This window comes from Cygnus olor, chromosome 2 (assembly GCF_009769625.2).
Source record: "Cygnus olor isolate bCygOlo1 chromosome 2, bCygOlo1.pri.v2, whole genome shotgun sequence".
NCBI lineage: Eukaryota > Metazoa > Chordata > Aves > Anseriformes > Anatidae > Cygnus > Cygnus olor.
The window spans coordinates 151,362,793-151,373,959 of record NC_049170.1 but is presented as its reverse complement, the minus strand read 5'-3'; the positions used below and the strand labels follow the sequence as shown (position 1 = coordinate 151,373,959).

Sequence of the window (11,167 nt, the reverse complement as noted above, 5' to 3'; positions counted from 1 at the left end):
GGAACACAGCTGTCTTGCTGAGGGCTGGATTTTGCTCAGGATTATCCTTTAACTCAGCATCTGTGTTCCTGCGAGGTCTGAATGGGATGCGACCAGGTACAGCAGAAAAGCTCCTCCTGCGCCTCCTTCCCTGCTGGGGCGCAGAGAGAGCTGGGATGAAAAAACAATAATAAATCTGGGGGTGGAAAATGCCCTCTACTTCAAAACGCTGGAGAGCAGAATTTTCTTCCTTCCATCTTCCAATGGCAGTTTTGCCTAAGTGTTTTTCCTGTGCAAAATAAAGCCCCTAGCAATATTTATTTAGCCAGGGGTCTTTCTAGGGTCACCACCTCCCCCTCTGTGTAGCTGGCATCTGTTCTGCTCGTGATCCACAGGGTTAGCTGCTCATCTACTGCAATAACACACAAGTGGCGAAATAATATAAAAGAAGGGAGCTGAGTATAGTGCTTCTGTATAGCAGTCCCGTTTCCTACGTGGCATCTCAGAGCAGCTAGCTCTGCCTCCAGCCTCCCTGCTGTCACCTTTCCATCTGCTTTGGGCCACGTACAGGTTTTGTAGTCGTCGTGGCATTGCAGAGAGCTGTGTGCCACAGCACAGGGCCTTGCTGGGGCTGCAGAGCGAGCTGCAGCATCGGAGCCCCCTGCAAGCTCCTGCCCATAAAGCTGGCCAACAGAATGCCATTTACAGAAATTAACTTAAGAGCTGTTACCCCATCTAATCCCTATCCGTTCCTAAAAGGGATTGATGGCACTGGAGAACAACAGCATCTGTCACTGGAGGGAGAGCCCTGATGCAGCCTGAGCAGTCCTTTGTGTTGGGCAGGTGGAACGGGGGTCCTGGGGGAATCCTTGCTCCTTCTGCAAGCAAGATGCCATCAATAGTTGGTATGAAAGAGGAGACACCATGCAGGGTTCCTCAGGGTTGTCATAGGTGCCTGAGCACAACTCTGGCCCCAGGACCACCAGCTGTGGGGCCTTCCTCCAGCTGCTAGCCCACAGCCCAAGCCAGCTGGTCGGGCTGAGGGCAGTGCTCTGTCAGCCTTTGCACTCTGAAGACTCTTGTAGGTGATTATTTTTGGTATGTACGCATTTAAACTTCCCAGAACACCTTTGAGTGTTGCTGCTGGCTGGTGTCTTCCTACTTCTGCAAAACTGTCTCATTCTCTCTTCATCAAAGGTTTCACGTGCGTTTGACGGGAATGGTCATGCTGAAGTTGTCCCTGTTCCTGCTGAGGTGGCAGGATGAGGCCGGGTCACATCATAGAATAGAATCACAGAGTGGTTTGGGTTGGAAGGGACCTTAAAGCCCATCTGGTTCCAACCCCCTGCCAGGGGCAGGGACACCTCCCACCAGACCAGGCTGCCCAAAGCCCCATCCAGCCTGGCCTTGAGCACCTCCAGGGATGGGGCATCCCCAGCTTCTCTGGGCAGCCTATGCCAGTGCCTCACCACCCTCACAGTGAAGAAGTGACCTCGCCAAGGCTCCCAGGGGGGACCCTAGGTGCGAGGAAATCCCAGTGGATTTGTCACCACCACAGGTGCCTGAGGTGGAAGGGGACACGCTGGTGCCAGCAGAGCAGCCGAGTGTATCGGGTTGTGCCCGCATCCACACTCCGCATCCTCCTTTGGCTACAAACCTTCATCCCCCTCCCTCCTCCTCCTCCTCCCCCCACCTCAGCACCCCCTCCCTGAGGCCAGCGAAGGACCCCAACCCACAGCACCCCCCTCATCCCCCCTTCCTATCCCCCATTTTGGGACCGCTTCACCAGCCCCCGGGGGGTGAATGCTTCTCCCTCCTCCGGTGCTCGCTAGCAGCGGGCCGGGGCAGGGCGGCCCAGCCGGGCCCGATGAAGGTGCCGGAGCCTCCTCTTCCTCCCCTCGGGGCTCGGCTTCCTTTTATAGCGATGCGGCACCGCTCTCGCCGCCCAACCTGCGGCGGCGGAGCCGGCCCCCGGCAACCCGGAAGGCGGCGGCGGGCTGAGCGCCGCGGGCGGCCCCGCGCCCAGGTACCGAGCCCCGGGGGGAGCCGGGGAGGGGGGTCCCGAGGGGAAGGGGCGAGGAGGCGGCTCCCGGAGCCCTGCTGAGGGGCCCCGAGCCCTGCTGGGGGGCTCCGAGCCCGGCTGTGGGGCCTCGCCTTCGCCCCGCGAAAGGGTGGGTGCAGGGGGAGCTGTGAGGGGATCCCCCCGTGGTGGTGTGTCAGCTCCCTCCCAAGAGGCTGGGGGGGAAGCAGGAGACCCAGCCCCAGATGTCCGTGGAAAGCTGAGGGGGGGATACGGTGGAGTGTCAGCGAGATGGGGTGGATGGTTTGGGGGAGGAAGCCGGGGTTTGGCTTCGTGTCCTGCTGCCTGCAATGGATGGAGGTGCGTGGTTCGGTTTCTGTCCCAGGCTGGGCACGTTGTGCTTGGTTGTCCCCTCGCGCCAGGACAGATGCCAGGCTGGAGGCTCCTCACACAAATCTAGCACCTGCTCCTGGCTGCACAGCCGAAATTCAGCCAGCTAGAAGGTCAGCAAGGAAGCGAGAACTTGTGCTTTGGTGACTGCCTGGCCTGGGCAAGGACAGCGGCGTCGCTGTGATGGTGGCTCTGTGTGAAAACTGCCCCGGCCTCTTAAGCAAGTCGTGGCGTTTCAAAAGGATTAATGGTGAAACAGAGAGGAAATAGCACGCAGCCACCCCTAAACCGTGATCTGGCTGCGCGGTGTAGAGCCACGTTACCGTTTTGCTGTTTAAAAAAGTGTTATCTCTAATAAATGAATCGTTCTTTAGTGTGCATGACCCCAGAAAGGCGTAAGGGGTACGCCTCTTGTTCCCTAGGCTTGTGATTAAACCAGGGAAGATGCCGTTTTTCCACCCAATGTCCGTCCCCTAGCAGCGTGGGGTTTCATCGGCTCCTGTCTGCACTGCTCCCGGTCAGACCGATGGGCACAGTCAGCCCGTTTTCCACCGGTTGTCACCACTTGGTTTTCGGGGTGCAGCGGGGTCAGTGGCACGGATGGTCCTGTGGGTCAGGAGGAGAAGCTCACTGGAGAGATGAGGTTTCTGAGCAGGTCTGAGGCAGGGAGAGCAGTGTCCCACATTGAAAATGGCAACCAACGGGAGCTGTCTGACGAACAGGACTTCCAAAAATGTTTCCAGTAAAGTCAAGAGCATCTGTTTCCTTAAACGAGATCGAGAGTTCGGATTGCTCAGCAAGGAGTGTGTGCAAGGGATTTTCAATAATGTCCATGGCGCAGCTCAGGCTTGGGGAAAAAAACAAAATAAAGAGGCCTCATTTGGTGCCTCTAAAGGTGGTGTGGCCAGCAGCAGCAGTGTGAGAGGGCAGTGGAAAGCGTAACGCAGCCTGTAGGTGTGGGAGGGCACGGCCACTCTTCACCGCTATTTCTTTTTACTCAAAGGTATCAGAGAATAAGTAGTGACTTAGAAGAATAAAGGGCAATGTTCGACTGAGATACTTCCTGTGCTTGTTCGAGAAGAACAAGGACGAGAGTATTTTGAAAGTAAAAGCTTATTTCCTGCAAAAAGCTTTTGCTGAAGTGAGGGGTAAGATCATTTCAGAGCCGGAGTCGCGGCTGCGGTGACTCGGGCCAGCCACGCTGGCATCTGGACAGGGCTTGGCTGAGGCAGAGCCGAGGGCACCGGGCGCTGGGCTGTCTGAGCCTGCAGCGGGGGAACAGGCGCAGCATCGTGTGCTTCTCTTGCCTCACCGAGAACAGGAAGACGGTCTGGCCTGTTCCCCTGCCTGCAAACAGCCTCGCTCAGTAGACTCGGTACCACATGGCCTCGCTCTGCCTCTCCCCCGGAGGCTGAGTGGCCGCGGTGCGGTCTCCTGTCCTCCCAGCGAGTGTCCAGGAGCACGATGCCTGCGTGGGTACCAGGACTGCTCCTGTAAGCTGAAGGTCGTTCCTACGGTGCCTGTCTCAACCGTGGCTTAGAAAGGCTTATCTCCGAGGTTAGCTCCAGCCGAGATCTATCTTCCTAATCGTCTGGTTTAGGTTTTCCTTTAGTGCTTACCGTGGCTGTAAGCTTGCTTATCTGCCACATCGCCGCTGTCATGCAGAGCTGCACGGTCCCACCAGGAGCTTTCCCCTGCAGGAGCGTGCTCCTGGGCGAGGAGGTGGCCTCGGAGCAGCCTGCAGCACTCCGGGCTCCTGCAATACAGTTGTTGGAGCGGGGATTTCCCATCTGCAGCCGGGCTGTGTTTCGTGATGGATAGAGAGCGCCTTGCACAGCGTCTGCAATTGCCCAGCTGTTCAAAACCTTCTTTTTGCGCTGCTCTAAGTGGATCTCGATGTAGCGTGGATTTTCTTTTGCTTTCTGAGCTGTATTGCTGTCCCCGCTGGGTGTGGTTTTAAAACTCTTCCCCCCAGAGTTCTGTGGGTTTTTTTGTTTGGTTGTTTGCTTGTTTTTTGAGTGCTGCACACGTGAATTTATTTCCTTAAAACCTTTCTGCATTGAAGGTGCTCAAATTGAGTATACGTGTGACCTTGTGGAATTAGGTGGGACAAGTCTAACATACAGCTCTGGTTTCCATTCCCAGCAGCTCTTTGCATGGTATGAGATGCTTTTCTATCATTCAGAAATGCAATTAAAAAAAAAAATGCTGCTTTTGATATCTGCTTTGCAGAAATGCTGTAAGACCTACTCCAGGGTATCTAGCGAACAAGCTCTTCTTGTTTTCTCAAAGGCTTCCAGTGTAGAAAGGGAAGACTATCAGGCCTTCTAACTGCAGCAGCAAATGAGGAAATTTATCTGAGCCTCCCTAGGACAGCCTTTGTCTCAGCCAGAATTAGGATCCCCGCCCCACACATCTGCCTTGCTGCCAGTCTTGAGCCCAAGCCTCTTGGCCACAACCCTCGCTATTCGAGGAAAAAAATCACGGGCAGTAGATGTAATCTGCACTATGAAAATCTAATCTGTGACCTAATTTGTTGTGATACCATGAAGAACCTGTCAGCAGCGATCACTGTAACCGGCGGAGCAGACGCGCTGCCCGCTTTCCAAGAGCTCTCCGCGGAGCAGCCTCGGAGGCAGCCGCGCTGGGCCGAGCGTGTACGTTTGAAATCCTCCTTCGCTGCCAAATTTGGGGAATAATACACAGCCAGCGCTCCGACCGCTTTCGTTACTCTTGTAAAATGAAAGTGGTGCAGGCACTCTTCCTGCGTGTGGAGATGAAACTCTTCTGCAGGCGCTGCCGATCAGGCGGCTTTGCTGTGTGAGAAGGAAAATGGGCTGCAACAGGAGCGGGGCAAATTTTGGTGCGTGTCCTGAGAGCTGCTTGCCTGGTAATTGCTCCTCTGGCTCGGCTGTGGCACTACTTTGGTGGAACCAGCTCGCTCAGCGAGGGGTGTTTGTGGGAACGACTTCTCACCGGTGTGTGGTGAGTTCTCACGGGCTGGTTCTCAGGTCAAAATGGGCCGGATTTGGGTACAGTCCCTTTTACTCAAGTCCGCTGTCCTTCAGGGGAAAAAACGATCTTCTGTGGTGTGTTACTGAACCCACAGCACCGCCAGTCTTGCTCCACGAGAACTGATAAGGCAGGAAAGTTTTACAGCTTGGGAATGTGCAAGCAGGAGGCCGATAACTGGAGGTGGTGTTCCTAGGTCTGGGCACGGCTGCATCTGACAGGGAGAAATCTTCACTGAGGAACTACGGCTCTGTCAAAAACTGACAGCAGAGCTGGGCTTCCTGTGTGATTGTTCTAGAAATAACAGTTCCCCTTTTTTAAAAAATATTATCTTTAAAGTGACTTTCTTGAAAGTACTCAGTTAAAATGTGCCGGGGTGTGCAGCCTATTAACAACTGCTTGGATTTGTGTCCTTGCCCAGCGACACACCGTCGGTCCCTTCGGGCTTTGAGGGCCTCCCGGTTCCACGCACACCTCAGGCACACGTTTGCGTGGCCTGCATGTATTTGTGTAGCTTTTGGTAAACTCTGGGTCCTTGTACCCGTGCCGGGCACTCGGTGCTCGTGTCTCAGCGTGCTGTTTGTTGATTTGTGCTCGCTCCAGGCTTTTCCCTCCACCCACTCGCTTCCTCTCACCAGCGGCCAGCAGCTCCTCACGCGCTGCGGGCAGGATCCCCGCCCGGTCAGGGTCTCGGCGTCTCGCCGCGGGTGAGCGGAGCAGCAGAAGCAGGGGGCGGGCACCTGGACGTGTCCGGGGGATCTTCTCCCTTCTTCTTAGCGCTGGTGGGGCTACAGGTGGAGGGCTGCGGCTGGCTCCGGGTGTCCCAGTACAGTGCTGTGTTCAGGTTTGGGCCCCTCACTACAAGAAGGACGTCGAGGCCCAGAGCAGGGCTACGAAGCTGGTGAAGGGCCTGGAGCACAAGTCCTGTGAGGAGCGGCTGAGGGAGCTGGGGGTGTTTGGTCTGGGGAAGAGGAGGCTCAGGGGAGGCCTCATTGCTCTCTGCAACTGCCTGAAAGGAAGGTGTGGGGAGCTGGGGGTCGGCCTCTTCTCACAGGTAACCAGTGGTAGGACCAGAGGGAATGGCCTCAAGTTGCGCCAGGGGAGGTTCAGGCTGGAAATGAGGAGACATTTCTTCTCAGGAAGAGCAGTCAGGCATTGGGACGGGTTGCCCAGGGAGGTGGTGGCGTCACCGTCCCTGGGGGTGTTCAAGGAGAGGTTGGACGTGGTGCTTAGGGACATGGTTTGGTGGGTGACATTGGTGGTAGGGGGATGGTTGGACCAGGTGGTCTTGGAGGGCTTTTCCAACCTGAATGATTCTGTGACTCTAAGAGGGAGCTGGGCATACTGGGAAGAGTCCGACAGAGACCACCAGGGTGATGAAGGGATGGGGGCACCTCTCCTGTGAGGAGAGCTGTGAGAAGAGGCTCATGGGGTCTCATCAATGTCCGCAAATATCTGAAGGGAGAGTGCAATGATGACAGAGCCAGGCTCTTTCCAGTGGTGCCCAGTGCCAGGACAGGAGGCACTGGGCACAAACCAGCACACAGGAGGCTCCCTGCAAACACCAGGAGCACGTCTGTCCTGGGCGGGTGACAGAGCCCTGGCACATAGGGCCAGGAGGAGCCAGAGCAAGTGACAAGAAGCAGGGTGGGTGTATGGCTGGAGGGGACGAGGGTGGGAGAGGGAGGATGGCTGTGTGTGACCAGGCTGGGCGCTGCTTGCTGTCCCTGCCTGTGGGGACAGTTCTCTCTATGGGTAATTTTTTCTATTTCCTCATTTCTTACTAAGGGTTGCCACCTCCCCTTGGACAAGACCAATTACTCAACCCTGCGGGGTGCATCTGGCGGCTTACAACCCGTCAAAAAGAGAAAAAAAGAAGCCCATGAAAATAGCATGCCTGTAGTTTTAAATTAGGCAAGGGCTAAAATTAAAAAGAACAGGCCTATCTGTGGCTACGCAAACCGACAGGGAATTAATATTCAGCTGACTGCCGAGGAAGGCGAGCAGAGGTCTGCAGCTCGCACTTCCTTTGCCTCGTCCCACTCGTGTCCTTGCAGCTTCTCCTCTCTGCAGAGCGTGCTCAGGAGTTAGGGGAGAGCTGCCCAAAACCTGCTAACATCGTGCCGGTCCCAGCGCTACTTTCAGCGCTGTGACATGTCAGCAGTGCCCCGCGTTTTTAGCTTTAATTTCTTTGCTTGGCTGCTACGAATGAAACTTCGGGTGCCCCGCAGCGGGGTCACTCGTCGTCAGAGCCCAGGTGAGGCCTGGTTCCACCTCCCATTTCCTGGGCGAGAGAAGTGCCCCCCAGACACTTGTTCTTGTTTCCTCTCTCCAGCTGTGGTTTGCTTTCCTCCGCTGTGATGGCGCTGCTATGAATGGGGCTGCGGCAGAAACCAGTTGCTGAAATAATTCCCATTACAAGAATAACTCAGTCTGCTCGGTTCCTAGCAGGTCCAGTTTTCACTATGGGAACGAGTCAGTGGGCAATGGACTGGTGGGAAAGGTGGGAGCTTCCTGGTGGAGGGGAAAATGTTAAGAAAAAAGGGATTGGGAGCTGCTGGGGAGGGAGTTGTGGTGGTGAAACTGCCTGGTCCTGCTGGTGGAGGTGACGTACGGCTCTGTGTGTGTATTTGGGGGCCGTGTATGTTCTTGAGGAGGGGAGATTTTGACACCTAGAGCCAGGAGAGCTGCAGGTAGGGTTGGAAACTGAATCCCAGACGGAGATGGGGCTCGGGGGCTGGATCCAGGTTGGTGTGCAGACCTGCAAGCAGACAGCGAGCGCCCCCGCTGCCAGCAGTGGATGTTCCCCAACCCTAAGTGCATTCAGAGGGGCTGGAGGGCGCTTGGAAATCAGTATTAAACAGCACCTCAGCACAGCTTTGACAAATTTACTCCAAGGGCTGGTGTTACCCAGTGTGGATAAACTGCCGAGCTGCCTGTCGAAGCAGCGCAAGGCTGAGGGCTCCGGCTGCAAACCTGGCGTCCTGCCCCTCTCACCTTGCAAAACTTGTACCAGGACTTCCTGCGCCCACAGCTGGTCAGACACCCTGGTTATAGGTGTTACTGGCATTGCTTTTATCAGCAAAATTGGCTTTTGGCTCAGTTGTGCCTTGTTCTAGGGCTGCTGGTACCCAGGGCTGTGTCCTGGGCTGTCGCAGGAATCGTCCTGCCTCTAAAATACCTTTACGCCTCCGAGGTGCGATTCTGCCTAGGACTTGGAGTTGCTGTGCATGCAAAAAACGGTCTTTTTAGCTTGTTGAGGTTCTGCTCGATCTGTCTTTTTTCTTTTAAATAAATCGCTTGCCGTGAGTGGTGTGCTCTTAGTGGGGTCCCGCTCGGGAGCGCTGCTCAGGGTGAGGAGGCTGCTCCCTGCTTCTGCGGGGGGCTCGCGGAGGTGGTGCAGGACCCGTAAACGCTTCTCCTGCAGAAACCAGCCAGTCTGAGGCAGCAGTTGGGGCCTGCAAGGAAAATACCAGGCTCAAGTGAGGGTGTCCTGTGGAAAAGGCCTGATTCTGACAGCCTTGCACCTGTGGCTCGACCCTAGGGGAAGACGTTCTTTTGGGGAAGGTTTTGTCCCCCAGAGCGCAGCCTCGGAGGTGTTCCTGGGCAGATGTTTTCGTCGAGCTGCATGAGGCCATTTGCATATTGCGTGGGGCTTTTCCTCTTCCTCTTCGCTGCCGTCCGCGTGTCTGGGAGGAAAGTATCGCTCTCAGTCAGGGCCCGAAGTCGTGCAACTTCCTCTGAGCAGTGGCTCCCGGCAGCGCAGCCCCCTGCGGGAAGGGGAAGGGCAGGGGCTCCTCGGGGAGACCTCGGAGGGGAACTTCCCGAGCGCTTCTCCTCCTCCGCTGGTTCCTGGTGGGCAAAATCGGAGCCCCCGCGCTCCCCTGGGGGGCAGCTGGCTTTCTGCTGCAGGGATGCTCACATCCCCGGTCCTGCAAACCCCGCCGTGAAGCCAACAAACAAGGCTCTGCTGGAGCAGACACCGCAGGGAGCGGGTTCCCTTTTCTTTCCTGCCATGCGGAGGAAAAGGAGCCTCGTGCCTGCCCCCCACGTACCCGGTCGGAGCATCCCACGTCCCACACGAAGCACAGGCAATGGCAGTCTGTATCTGAGCGTATCCGAGAGTGCAAAAGACGTAATTTTGGAGGTCACTGAAACTCGGTCCCTTATCCCAAAGCCTCCTTTTGCCCTCGACGCTATTACTGCCAGTAAAATAGGTGAATTTACATTCCAGCCCCATCTGACGGTGTTCCGGATAACGCAGAGAACTGGAAAAACTGCCCTTCCTTTCTCTGATGTCACTTTAATCCCTTGAGTATACAGAGATTAGAAGATATTTGATGAATGCACTGAACATTCCTTGCACATTTCTCTTCCAGCACCCATCTGACCGCAGGTCCTGAATGAAACGAATTTGCGTTTGTTTTTAAAAGTGTCTCATTTTGTGAACCAAGATGTCAACACGTTTGCAAATGGTCCCCCAAGAGACGTTTGTGTCTCCTGGAGTTTAAATTGCTGGATCAATTTCCCATTAATACTGAGGGCGTTTAAAGGACAAATTCTCTGCCTACTGCAGTGAAAATTCACCCCGAGGTATGACATTTCGCCTGCCACTGAGTGTAAGATAGCTGATCACAATGGACTGGAAGAGCTAGGTTTGCACATCCTGGTAACAGAAGAGGGTGAGCATTACAGTAAGCCTTGCCTTCTTATTATCTTCTGTCTTTTCTGCACGTGGAAGCCTTCGTGCTCTTTGCAATTCATGTTACTGCACTACCCAGAAGCCCCTGCCTGAATGTGAGCACGGTTTAAACCCTAGGAGTGCACAAAGAGAGCCCTGAAGAGCTTCCACTCAAAAGGGCGTGAAGGAACAGGAGCACCAGGGTACGGCTGAGGTCTTGCAGCCGAGCAGCGGCCCCGACGCCCAGTTCCAGCTGTGGCAGTCCCTGCACAGAGCCACCAGCCCCGTTGTGTGTCCTGCTGGCAGCTGTGCTGGCGGACGGGGCTTCGCCACGGCTGGTCCCTGCTCAGCATGGCCCTGTCCTGAGTCAGAAGAAGGGAGGACGGTGCCTGGCAAGCCTCAGAGCGCCGCTCCTTGAATAAAACACAGAGGCAACTGGAATCAGCTATCGGTAGAGGTGCAGCTGCAAATTATTCAAAGCCAGGGGCATGGTGGACCTGAGCCTGCACTGAGGCGTGTTTACCCAGGGAAGTGCCAACATAACCGAGGAGAACACCCCGTAAAATTGCACCATACTGGCCCAGGGCCCTTGCACCGTCCCAGGAACCGGCTGCCAGGATGGAAAAGCACCGAGTGAGAGAGCTCCAGTGTCAGAGAGCCTTCCTCGGGTTGCTACCTTCTGCTGCCGGCCCTCTGTGCTTCCCGGCATTCCCTGATCTCTTGCCAGCTCCCTTCAACAGCTGCGGTTTGCGGCTGTAACGCTCAGCGTTCGTCTCCTCTCTGTCCGAGCAGACCTGCGCCGGGGCTGGGTGCGCAGCCTGCAGCAGCTCTGCAGTCCTGGGGCTCCCAGCACCGGCCTCCGGGCGTGAAATCGACCCCTTTACCGAGACCCAGGGCGCTGCAAGCCAGGGTTTGCGAGGCTTCTGGGTCCTTCTGGTGGAGCTGTGAGGAAAGGTTCAGACAAACCGCTCTGTAATGCGTTATTTCGTTTCCTTTAGAGAAGAGAAAAGTGCCCCTAGTAAATCCAGAGCTGCGCTGCCAGCCCGGAGGAAGCCCACTTTCCGCATCTGGCAGATAAAACGCTG

General features: G+C 55.9%; 1 protein-coding gene across 6 annotated transcripts in view; it reads left to right on the top strand.

Annotated features, from left to right (window-relative positions):
* Nucleotides 1–1,891: 1,891 nt before the first annotated feature.
* The window catches only part of CYRIB (CYFIP related Rac1 interactor B), a 95,084-nt gene continuing 85,808 nt past the window's right edge, over nt 1,892–11,167 (top strand). The window contains exon 1 of one of the 6 annotated variants that reach the window (XM_040547162.1): nt 1,892–2,005. The gene's annotated coding sequence lies outside the window, so the exon portion shown is untranslated. Of the gene's footprint in view, nt 2,006–3,473; nt 3,495–3,575; nt 3,947–11,167 lie in introns of those variants that run through there. The other 5 variants (XM_040547165.1, XM_040547173.1, XM_040547171.1 and 2 more) reach the window with 5 other exon arrangements.